We start from the raw sequence: 11,559 nt of genomic DNA, 5'->3' as shown, positions 1-11,559 counted from the left end.
CCACATATTCTATGAAGCTCTTTATCAGTCAGACCGCATAACAACATATGTTGTTCCCTTTGTCATCGGTATGTTACTTGCCCGAGATTCGATCGTCGGTATCTCGATACCTAGTTCAATCTCGTTACCGGCAAGTCTCTTTACTCGTTCCATAATACATCATCCCACAACTAACTCATTAGTCACAATGCTTGCAAGGCTTATAGTGATGTGTATTACTGAGTGGGCCCAGAGATACCTCTCCGACAATCGGAGTGACAAATCCTAATCTCGAAATACGCCAACCCAACAAGTACCTTTGGAGACACCTGTAGAGCACCTTTATAATCACCCAGTTACGTTGTGATGTTTGGTAGCACACAAAGTGTTCCTCCGGTAAACGGGAGTTGCATAATCTCATAGTCATAGGAACATGTATAAGTCATGAAGAAAGCAATAGCAACATACTAAACGATCGAGTGCTAAGCTAACGGAATGGGTCAAGTCAAGCACATCATTCTCCTAATGATGTGATCCCGTTAATCAAATGACAACTCATGTCTATGGCTAGGAAACATAACCATCTTTGATCAACGAGCTAGTCAAGTAGAGGCATACTAGTGACACTCTGTTTGTCTATGTATTCACACATGTATCAAGTTTCCAGTTAATACAATTCTAGCATGAATAATAAACATTTATCATGATATAAGGAAATAAATAATAACTTTATTATTGCCTCTAGGGCATATTTCCTTCAGTCTCCCACTTGCACTAGAGTCAATAATCTAGTTCACATCGCCGTGTGATTTAACATCAATAGTTCACATCACCATGTGATTAACACCCATAGTTCACATCGTCATGTGACCAACACCCAAAGGGTTTACTAGAGTCAGTAATCTAGTTCACATCGCTTATGTGATTAACACCCAAAGAGTACTAAGGTGTGATCATGTTTTGCTTGTGAGATAATTTTAGTCAACGGGTTTGTCACATTCAGATCCGTAAGTATTTTGCAAATTTGTATGTCTACAATGCTCTGCCCGGAGCTACTCTAGATAATTTCTCCCTCTTTCAATATGTATCTAGACCGAGACTTAGAGTCATCTAGATTAGTGTCAAAACTTGCATCGACGTAACCCTTTACGACGAACCTTTTGTCACTTCCATAATCGAGAAACATATCCTTATTCCAGTAAGGATAATTTTGACCGCTGTCCAGTGATCTACTCCTAGATCACTATTGTACTCCCTTGCCAAACAGTGTAGGGTATACAATAGATCTGGTACACAGCATGGCATACTTTATAGAACTTATGCCCGAGGCATAGGGAATGACTTTCATTCTTTTTCTATCTTCTGCCGTGGTCGGGCTTTGAGTCTTACTCAATTTCACACCTTGTAACACAGGCAAGAAACTCTTTCTTTGACTGTTCCATTTTGAACTACTTCAAAATCTTGTTAAGGTATGTACTCATTGAAAAAACTTATCAAGCGTCTTGATCTATCTCTATAGATCTTGATGCTCAATATGTAAGCAGCTTCACCAAGGTCTTTCATTGAAAAACTCTTATTCAAGTATCCCTTTATGCTATCTAGAAATTCTATATCATTTCCAATTAGCAATATGTCATCCACATATAATATCAGAAATGCTACTGAGCTCCCACTCACTTTCTTGTAAATACAGGCTTCTCCAAAAGTCTGTATAAAACCAAATGCTTTGATCACACTATCAAACCGTTTATTCCAACTCCGAGAGGCTTGCACCAGTCCATAAATGGATCGCTGGAGCTTGCACACTTTGTTAGCTCCCTTTGGATCGACAAAACCTTCCGGTTGCATCATATACAACTCTTCTTCCAGAAATCCATTCAGGAATGCAGTTTTGACATCCATTTGCCAAATTTCATAATCATAAAATGTGGCAATTGCTAACATGATTCGGACAGACTTGAGCATTGCTACGGGTGAGAAGGTCTCATCGTAGTCAATCCCTTGAACTTGTCGAAAACCTTTTGCAACAAGTCGAGCTTTATAGACAGTAACATTACCATCAGCATCAGTCTTCTTCTTGAAGATCCATTTATTTTCAATAGCTTGCCGATCATCGGGCAAGTCAACCAAAGTCCATACTTTGTTCTCATACATGGATCCCATCTCGGATTTCATGGCCTCAAGCCATTTTGCGGAATCTGGGCTCACCATCGCTTCTTCATAGTTCGTAGGTTCGTCATGGTCTAGTAACATAACCTCCAGAACAGGATTACCGTACCACTCTGGTGCGGATCTTAATCTGGTTGACCTACGAGGTTCAGTAATAACTTGATCTGAAGTTTCATGATCATTATCATTAACTTCCTCACTAATTGGTGTAGGTGTCGCAGAAACTAGTTTCTGTGATGACCTACTTTCCAATAAGGGAGCAGGTACAGTTACCTCATCAAGTTCTACTTTCCTCCCACTCACTTCTTTCGAGAGAAACTCCTTCTCTAGAAAGGATCCATTCTTAGCAACGAATGTCTTGCCTTCGGATCTGTGATAGAAGGTGTACCCAATAGTCTCCTTTGGGTATCCTATGAATACACATTTCTCCGATTTAGGTTCGAGCTTATCAGGTTGAAGTTTCTTCACATAAGCATCGCAACCCCAAACTTTAAGAAACGACAACTTTGGTTTCTTGCCAAACCATAGTTCATAAGGCGTCGTCTCAATGGATTTTGATGGTGCCCTATTTAGAGTGAATGCAGCCGTCTCTAAAGCATAACCCCAAAACGATAGCGGTAAATCAGTAAGAGACATCATAGATCGCACCATATCTAGTAAAGTACGATTACGACGTTCGGACACACCATTACGCTGTGGTGTTCCGGGTGGCGTGAGTTGCGAAACTATTCCGCATTGTTTCAAATGTAGGCCAAACTCGTAACTCAAATATTCTCCTCCACGATCTGATCGTAGAAACTTTATTTTCTTGTTACGATGATTTTCAACTTCGCTCTGAAATTTTTTGAACTTTTCAAATGTTTCAGACTTATGTTTCATTAAGTAGATATACCCATATCTGCTCAAATCATCTGTGAAGGTCAGAAAATAATGATACCCGCTACGAGCCTCAATATTCATCGGACCACATACATCTGTATGTATGATTTCCAACAAATCTGTTGCTTTCTCCATAGTTCCGGAGAACGGCGTTTTAGTCATCTTGCCCATGAGGCACGGTTCGCAAGCATCAAGTGATTCATAATCAAGTGATTCCAAAATCCCATCAGTATGGGGTTTCTTCATGCGCTTTACACCAATATGACCTAAACGGCAGTGCCACAAATAAGTTGCACTATCATTATTAACTTTGCATCTTTTGGCTTCATTATTATGAATATGTGTATCACTACGATCGAGATCCAACAAACCATTTTATTGGGTGTATGACCATAGAAGGTTTTATTCATGTAAACAGAACAACAATTATTCTCTAATTTAAATGAATAACCGTATTGCAACAAACATGATCAAATCATATTCATGCTCAACGCAAACACCAAATAACACTTATTTAGTTTCAACACTAATCCCGAAAGTATAGGGAGTGTGCGATGATGATCATATCAATCTTGGAACTACTTCCAACACACATCGTCACCTCGCCTTTTACTAGTCTGTTTATTCTGCAACTCCCGTTTCGAGTTACTACTCTTAGCAACTGAACCAGTATCAAATACTGAGGGGTTTCTATAAACACTAGTAAAGTACACATCAATAACCTGTATATCCAATATACCTTTGTTCACTTTGCCATCCTTCTTATCCACCAAATAGTTGGGGTAGTTCCGCTTCTAGTGACCAGTCCCTTTGCAGTAGAAGCACTTAGTCTCAGGCTTAGGACCAAACTTAGGCTTCTTCACTTGAGCAGCAACTTGCTTGCCGTTCTTCTTGAAGTTCCCCTTCTTCCCTTTGCCCTTTTCTTGAAACTAGTGGTCTCGTCAACCATCAACACTTGATGTTTTTCTTGATTTCTACCTCGTCGATTTCAGCATCACGAAGAGCTCGGGAATTACTTTCATCATCCCTTGCATACTATAGTTCATCATGAAGTTCTACTAACTTGGTGATGGTGACTAGAGAATTATGTCAATCACTATTTTATCTGGAAGATTAACTCCCACTTGATTCAAGCGATTGTAGTACCCAGACAATCTGAGCACATGCTCACTGCTTGAGCTATTCTCCTCCATCTTTTAGCTATAGAACTTGTTGGAGACTTCATATCTCTCAACTCGGGTGTTTTCTTGAAATATTAACTTCAACTCCTGGAACATCTCATATGGTCCATGACGTTCAAAACGTCTTTGAAGTCCCGATTCTAAGCCGTTAAGCATGGTGCACTAAACTATCAAGTAGTCATCATACTGAGCTAGCCAAACGTTCATAACGTCTGCATCTGCTCCTGTAACAGGTCTGTCACCTAGCGGTGCATCAAGGACATAATTCTTCTGTGCAGCAATGAGGATAATCCTCAGATCACGGATCCAATCCGCATCTTTGCTACTAACATCTTTCAACATAATTTTTCTCTAGGAACATATCAAAAATAAACACAGGGAAGCAACAACGCGAGCTATTGATCTACAACATAATTTGCAAAATACTATCAGGACTAAGTTCATGATAAATTTAAGTTCAATTAATCATATTACTTAAGAACTCCCACTTAGATAGACATCCCTCTAATCCTCTAAGTGATCACGTGATCCATATCAACTAAACCATAACTGATCATCACGTGAAATGGAGTAGCTTTCAATGGTGAACATCACTATGTTGATCATATCTACTATATGATTCATGCTCGACCTTTCGGTCTCAGTGTTCCGAGGCCATATCTGCATATGCTAGGCTCGTCAAGTTTAACCTGAGTATTCTGCATGTGCAAAACTGGCTTGCACCCGTTGTAGATGGACGTAGAGCTTATCACACCCGATCATCACGTGGTGTCTGGGCACGACGAACTTTGGCAACGGTGCATACTCAGGGAGAACACTTTTATCTTGAAATTTAGTGAGAGATCATCTTATAATGCTACCGTCAATCAAAGCAAGATAAGATGCATAAAAGATAAACATCACATGCAATCAAATATAAGTGATATGATATGGCCATCATCATCTTGTGCTTGTGATCTCCATCTCCGAAGCACCGTCATGATCACCATCGTCACCGGCGCGCAACATTGATCTCCATCGTAGCATCGTTGTCGTCTCGCCAACTATTGCTTCTACGACTATCGCTACCGCTTAGTGATAAAGTAAAACAATTACATGGCGATTGCATTGCATACAATAAAGCGACAACCATATGGCTCCTGCCAGTTGCCGATAACTCGGTTACAAAACATGATCATCTCATACAATAAAATTCAGCATCATGTCTTGACCATATCACATCACAACATGCCCTGCAAAAACAAGTTAGACGTCCTCTACTTTGTTGTTGCAAGTTTTACGCGGCTGCTACGGGCTTAGCAAGAACCGTTCTTACCTACGCATCAAAACCACAACGATAGTTTGTCAAGTTGGTGCTATTTTAACCTTCGCAAGGACCGGGCGTAGCCACACTCGGTTCAACTAAAGTGAGAGAGACACACACCCGCCAGTCACCTTTAAGCAACGAGTGCTCGCAACGGTGAAACCAGTCTCGCGTAAGCGTACGCGTAATGTCAGTCCGGGCCGCTTCATCTCACAATACCGCCGAACCAAAGTATGACATGCTGGTAAGCAGTATGACTTATATCGCCCACAACTCACTTGTGTTCTACTCGTGCATATAACATCAACGCATAAAACCAGGCTCGGATGCCACTGTTGGGGAACGTAGTAATTTCAAAAAAATTCTACGCACACGCAAGATCATGGTGATGCATAGAAACGAGAGGGGAGAGTGTTGTCCACATACCCTCGTAGACCGAAAGCGGAAGCGTTAACACAACGCGGTTGATGTAGTCGTACGTCTTCACGATCCGACCGATCAAGTACCGAACGCACGGCACCTCCGAGTTCAGCACACGTTCAGCTCGATGACGTCCCTCGAACTCCGATCTAGCCGAGTGTTGAGGGAGAGTTTCGTCAGCACGACGGCGTGGTGACAATGTTGATGTTCTACCGACGCAGGGCTTCGCCTAAGCACCGCTACGATATTATCGAGGTGTAATATGGTGGAGGGGGGCACCGCACACGGCTAAGAGATCAATGATCAATTGTGTCTCTAGAGGTGCCCCCTGCCCCCGTATATAAAGGAGCAAGGGGGGTTCGGCCGGCCAAGAGGAGAGGCACGCCAGGAGGAGTCCTACTCCTACCGGGAGTAGGACTCCCCCCTTTTCCATGTTGGACTAGGAGAGAGAGGGGGAAGAGGTGGAGGGGAGGAAGGAAAGGGGGGCGCCGCCCCCCTCTCCTTGTCCTATTCGGATTGGGGGGGAGGGGCGTGCAGCCCTGCCCTGGCCTCCTCTCCTCTCTTCCACCTAGGCCCACTAAGGCCCATTAAGTTACCGGGGGGTTCCGGTAACCTCCCGGTACTCCGGAAAAATCCCGATTTCACCCGGAACACTTCCGATGTCCAAACATAGGCTTCCAATATATCAATCTTTATGTCTCGGCCATTTCGAGACTCCTCGTCATGTCCGTGATCACATCCGGGACTCCTAACGACCTTCGGTACATCAAAACTTATAAACTCATAATATAACTGTCATCGTAACGTTAAGCGTGCGGACCCTACGGGTTCGAGAACTATGTAGACATGACCGAGACACCTCTCCGGTCAATAACCAATAGCGGAACCTGGATGCTCATATTGGTTCCCACATATTCTACGAAGATCTTTATCGGTCAGACCGCATAACAACATACGTTGTTCCCTTTGTCATCGGTATGTTACTTGCCCGAGATTCGATCGTCGGTATCTCGATACCTAGTTCAATCTCGTTACCGGCAAGTCTCTTTACTCGTTCCGTAATACATCATCCCGCAACTAACTCATTAGTCACAATGCTTGCAAGGCTTATAGTGATGTGTATTACTGAGTGGGCCCAGAGATACCTCTCCGACAATCGGAGTGACAAATCCTAATCTCAAAATACGCCAACCCAACAAGTACCTTTGGAGACACCTGTAGAGCACCTTTATAATCACCCAGTTACGTTGTGACGTTTGGTAGCACACAAAGTGTTCCTCCGGTAAACGGGAGTTGCATAATCTCATAGTCATAGGAACATGTATAAGTCATGAAGAAAGCAATAGCAACATACTAAATGATCGAGTGCTAAGCTAACGGAATGGGTGAAGTCAATCACATCATTCTCCTAATGATGTGATCCCGTTAATCAAATGACACTCATGTCTATGGCTAGGAAACATAACCATCTTTGATCAATGAGCTAGTCAAGTAGAGGCATACTAGTGACACTCTGTTTGTCTATGTATTCACACATGTATCAAGTTTCCAGTTAATACAATTCTAGCATGAATAATAAACATTTATCATGATATAAGGAAATAAATAATAACTTTATTATTGCCTCTAGGGCATATTTCCTTCAGGTATGGGGTCTCAAGCTGTGCATCATGGATCGATGGGTAACAAGAGACAGGGGACACGATGTTTTACCCAGGTTCGGGCCCTCTCGATCGAGGTAATACCCTACTTCCTGCTTGATTGATCTTGATGAATATAGGGTTACAAGAGTTGACCTACCTCGAGATCATATGTTGTGGTCTAAGACCTAAGGGTATGATGAGTAATGTCATAATAATCTAACGACTAGCCTGGCCTCAGCTTATATAATGTACCAGAGGCCTATGATAACAAGAGTCCTAGTCGAATACGCCAGTGGAGAGGAGTCCTTTTCTTGATCACCAAGTCTTGTGAAATCTTCCTCGTGTATACATCGGATGTCCGAACTGGCCCATGAGTAAACGGCCATGGGGGTCCTCGGCCCAATCTAACTAATCGGGAGACGACGTGGTGAGTACCCCCTAGTCCAGGACACCGTCACCAGTGACGATGGTGATCATGACGGTGCTTTGGAGATGGAGATCAAAGGCACAAGATGATGATGGCCATATCATATCACTTATATTGATTGCATGTGATGTTTATCCTTTATGCATCTTATTTTGCTTCGATGGTAGCATTATAAGATGATCTCTCACTAAATTTCAAGGTACAAGTGTTCTCCCTGAGTATGCACCGTTGCGAAAGTTCGTCGTGCCGAGACACCAGGTGATGATCGGGTGTGATAAGCTCTATGTTCACATACAGCGGGTGCAAGCCAGTTTTGCACACGCAGAATACTCGGGTTAAACCTGATGAGGCTAGCATATGCACATATGGCCTCGGAACACTGACACCGAAAGGTCGAGCGTGAATCATATAGTAGATATGATCAACATAGTGATACTTACCATTGAAAACTACTGCATCTCACGTGATGATCGGACATGGTTTAGTTGATATGGATCACGTGATCACTTAGATGATTAGAGGGATGTATATCTAAGTGGGAGTTCTTTAGTAATATGATTAATTGAACTTTAATTTATCATAAACTTAGTACCTGATAGTACTTTGCATGTCTATGTTGTTGTAGATAGATGGCCCATGCTGTTGTTCCGTTGAATTTTAATGCGTTCCTAGAGAAAGCTAAGTTGAAAGATGATGGTAGCAACTACACGGACTGGGTCCATAACTTGAGGATTATCCTCATTGCTGCACAGAAGAATTACGTCCTGAAAGCACCGCTAGGTGCCAAATCTGCTGCAGGAGCAACACCAGATGTTATGAACGCTTGGCAGAGCAAAGCTCATGACTACTCGATAGTTCAGTGTGCCATTCTTTACGGCTTAGAACCGGGACATCAACGACGTTTTGAACGTCATGGAGCATATGAGATGTTCAAGGAGTTGAAGTTAATATTTCAAGAAAATGCCCGAATTGAGAGATATGAAGTCTCCAATAAGTTCTACAGCTGCAAGATGGAGGAGAATAGTTCTGTCAGTGAGCATATACTCAAAATATCTGGGTATAACAATCACTTGATTCAACTGGGAGTTAATCTTCCTGATGATAGTGTCATTGACGGAATTCTTCAATCACTGCCACCAAGCTACAAGAGCTTCGTGATGAACTATAACATGCAAGGGATGGATAAGACAATTCCCGAGCTCTTCGCAATGCTAAAGGCCGCGGAGGTAGAAATCAAGAAGGAGCATCAAGTGTTGATGGTAAACAAGACCACCAGTTTCAAGAAAAAGGGCAAAGGGAAGAAGGGGAACTTTAAGAAGAACGGCAAGCAAGTTGCTGCTCAAGTGAAGAAGCCCAAGTCTGGACCTAAGCCTGAGACTGAGTGCTTCTACTTCAAAGGGACTGGTCACTGGAAGCGGAACTACCCCAAGTATTTGGCGGATAAGAAGGATGGTAAGGTGAACAAAGGTATATGTGATATACATGTTATTGATGTGTACCTTACTAATGCTCGCAGTAGCACCTGGGTATTTGATACTGGTTCTATTGCTAATATTTGCAACTCGAAACAGGGACTACGGATTAAGCGAAGATTGGCTAAGGACGAGGTGACGATGCGTGTGGGAAATGGTTCCAAAGTCGATGTAATCGCGGTTGGCACGCTACCTCTACATCAACCTTCGGGATTAGTTTTAGACCTGAATAATTGTTATTTGGTGACAGCGTTAAGCATGAACATTATATCTGGATCTTGTTTGATGCGAGACGGTTATTCATTTAAATCAGAGAATAATGGTTGTTATATTTATATGAGTAATATCTTTTATGGTCATGCACCCTTGAAGAGTGGTCTATTTTTGTTGAATCTCGATAGTAGTGACACACATATTCATAATATTGAAGCCAAAAGATGCAGAGTTGATAATGATAGTGCAACTTATTTGTGGCATTGCCGTTTGGGTCATATTGGTGTAAAGCGCATGAAGAAAATCCATTCTGATGGACTTTTGGAATCACTTGATTATGAATCTCTTGGTACTTGCGAACCATGCCTCATGGGCAAGATGACTAAAACTCCGTTCTCCGGAACAATGGAGCGAGCAACAGATTTGTTGGAAATCATACATACCGATGTATGTGGTCCAATGAATGTTGAGGCTCGCGGCGGGTATCGTTATTTTCTCACCTTCACAGATGATTTGAGCAGATATGGGTATATCTACTTGATGAAACATAAGTCTGAAACATTTGAAAAGTTCAAAGAATTTCAGAGTGAAGTGGAAAATCATCGTAACAAGAAAATAAAGTTTCTATGATCTGACCGTGGAGGAGAATATTTGAGTTACGAGTTTGGTCTTCATTTGAAACAATACGGAATAGTTTTGCAACTCACGCCACCCAGAACACCACAGCGTAATGGTGTGTCCGAACGTCGTAATCATACTTTACTAGATATGGTACGATCTATGATGTCTCTTACTGATTTACCACTATCGTTTTGGGGTTATGCTTTAGAGACGGCTGCATTCGCGTTAAATAGGGCACCATCTAAATCCGTTGAGACGACACCTTATGAACTGTGGTTTGGCAAGAAACCAAAGTTGTCGTTGATTAAAGTTTGGGGCTACGATGCTTATGTGAAAAAGCTTCAACCTGATAACCTCGAACCCAAATCGGAGAAATGTGTCTTCATAGGATACCCAAAGGAGACTGTTGGGTACACCTTCTATCACAGATCCGTAGGCAAGACATTCGTTGCTAAGAATGGATCCTTTCTAGAGAAGGAGTTTCGCTCGAAAGAAGTGAGTGGGAGGAAAGTAGAACTGATGAGGTAACTGTACCTGCTCCCTTATTGGAAAGTAGTTCATCACAGGAATCTGTTCCTGTGACTCCTACACCAATTAGTGAGGAAGCTAATGATGATGATCATGTAACTTCAGATCAAGTTACTACTGAACCTCGTAGGTCAACCAGAGTAAGATCCGCACCAGAGTGGTACGGTAATCCTGTTCTGGAAGTCATGTTACTTGACCGTGACGAACCTACGAACTATGAGGAAGCGATGATGAGCCCAGATTCCGCGAAATGGCTTGAGGCCATGAAATCTGAGATGGGATCCATGTATGAGAACAAAGTGTGGACTTTGGTTGACTTGCCCGATGATCGGCAAGCCATCGAGAATAAATGGATCTTCAAGAAGAAGACTGACGCTGACGGTAATGTTACTGTCTACAAAGCTCGACTTGTTGTGAAAGGTTTTCAACAAGTTCAAGGAGTTGACTACGATGAGACCTTCTCGCCCATAGCGATGCTTAAATCCGTCTGAATCATGTTAGCAATTGCTGCATTTTATGATTATGAAATTTGGCAAATGGATGTAAAGACTGTATTCCTGAATGGATTTCTGGAAGAAGAGTTGTATATGATGCAACCTGAAGGTTTTATCGATCCAAAGGATGCTAACAAAGTGTGCAAGCTCCAGCGATCCATTTATGGACTGGTGCAAGCATCTCCGAGTTGGAATAAACGTTTTGATAGTGTGATCAAAGCATATGGTTT

This window comes from Aegilops tauschii, chromosome 7, assembly GCF_002575655.3.
Source record: "Aegilops tauschii subsp. strangulata cultivar AL8/78 chromosome 7, Aet v6.0, whole genome shotgun sequence".
Taxonomy (NCBI): Eukaryota; Viridiplantae; Streptophyta; class Magnoliopsida; order Poales; family Poaceae; genus Aegilops; species Aegilops tauschii.
This window is presented reverse-complemented; position numbering follows the sequence as displayed.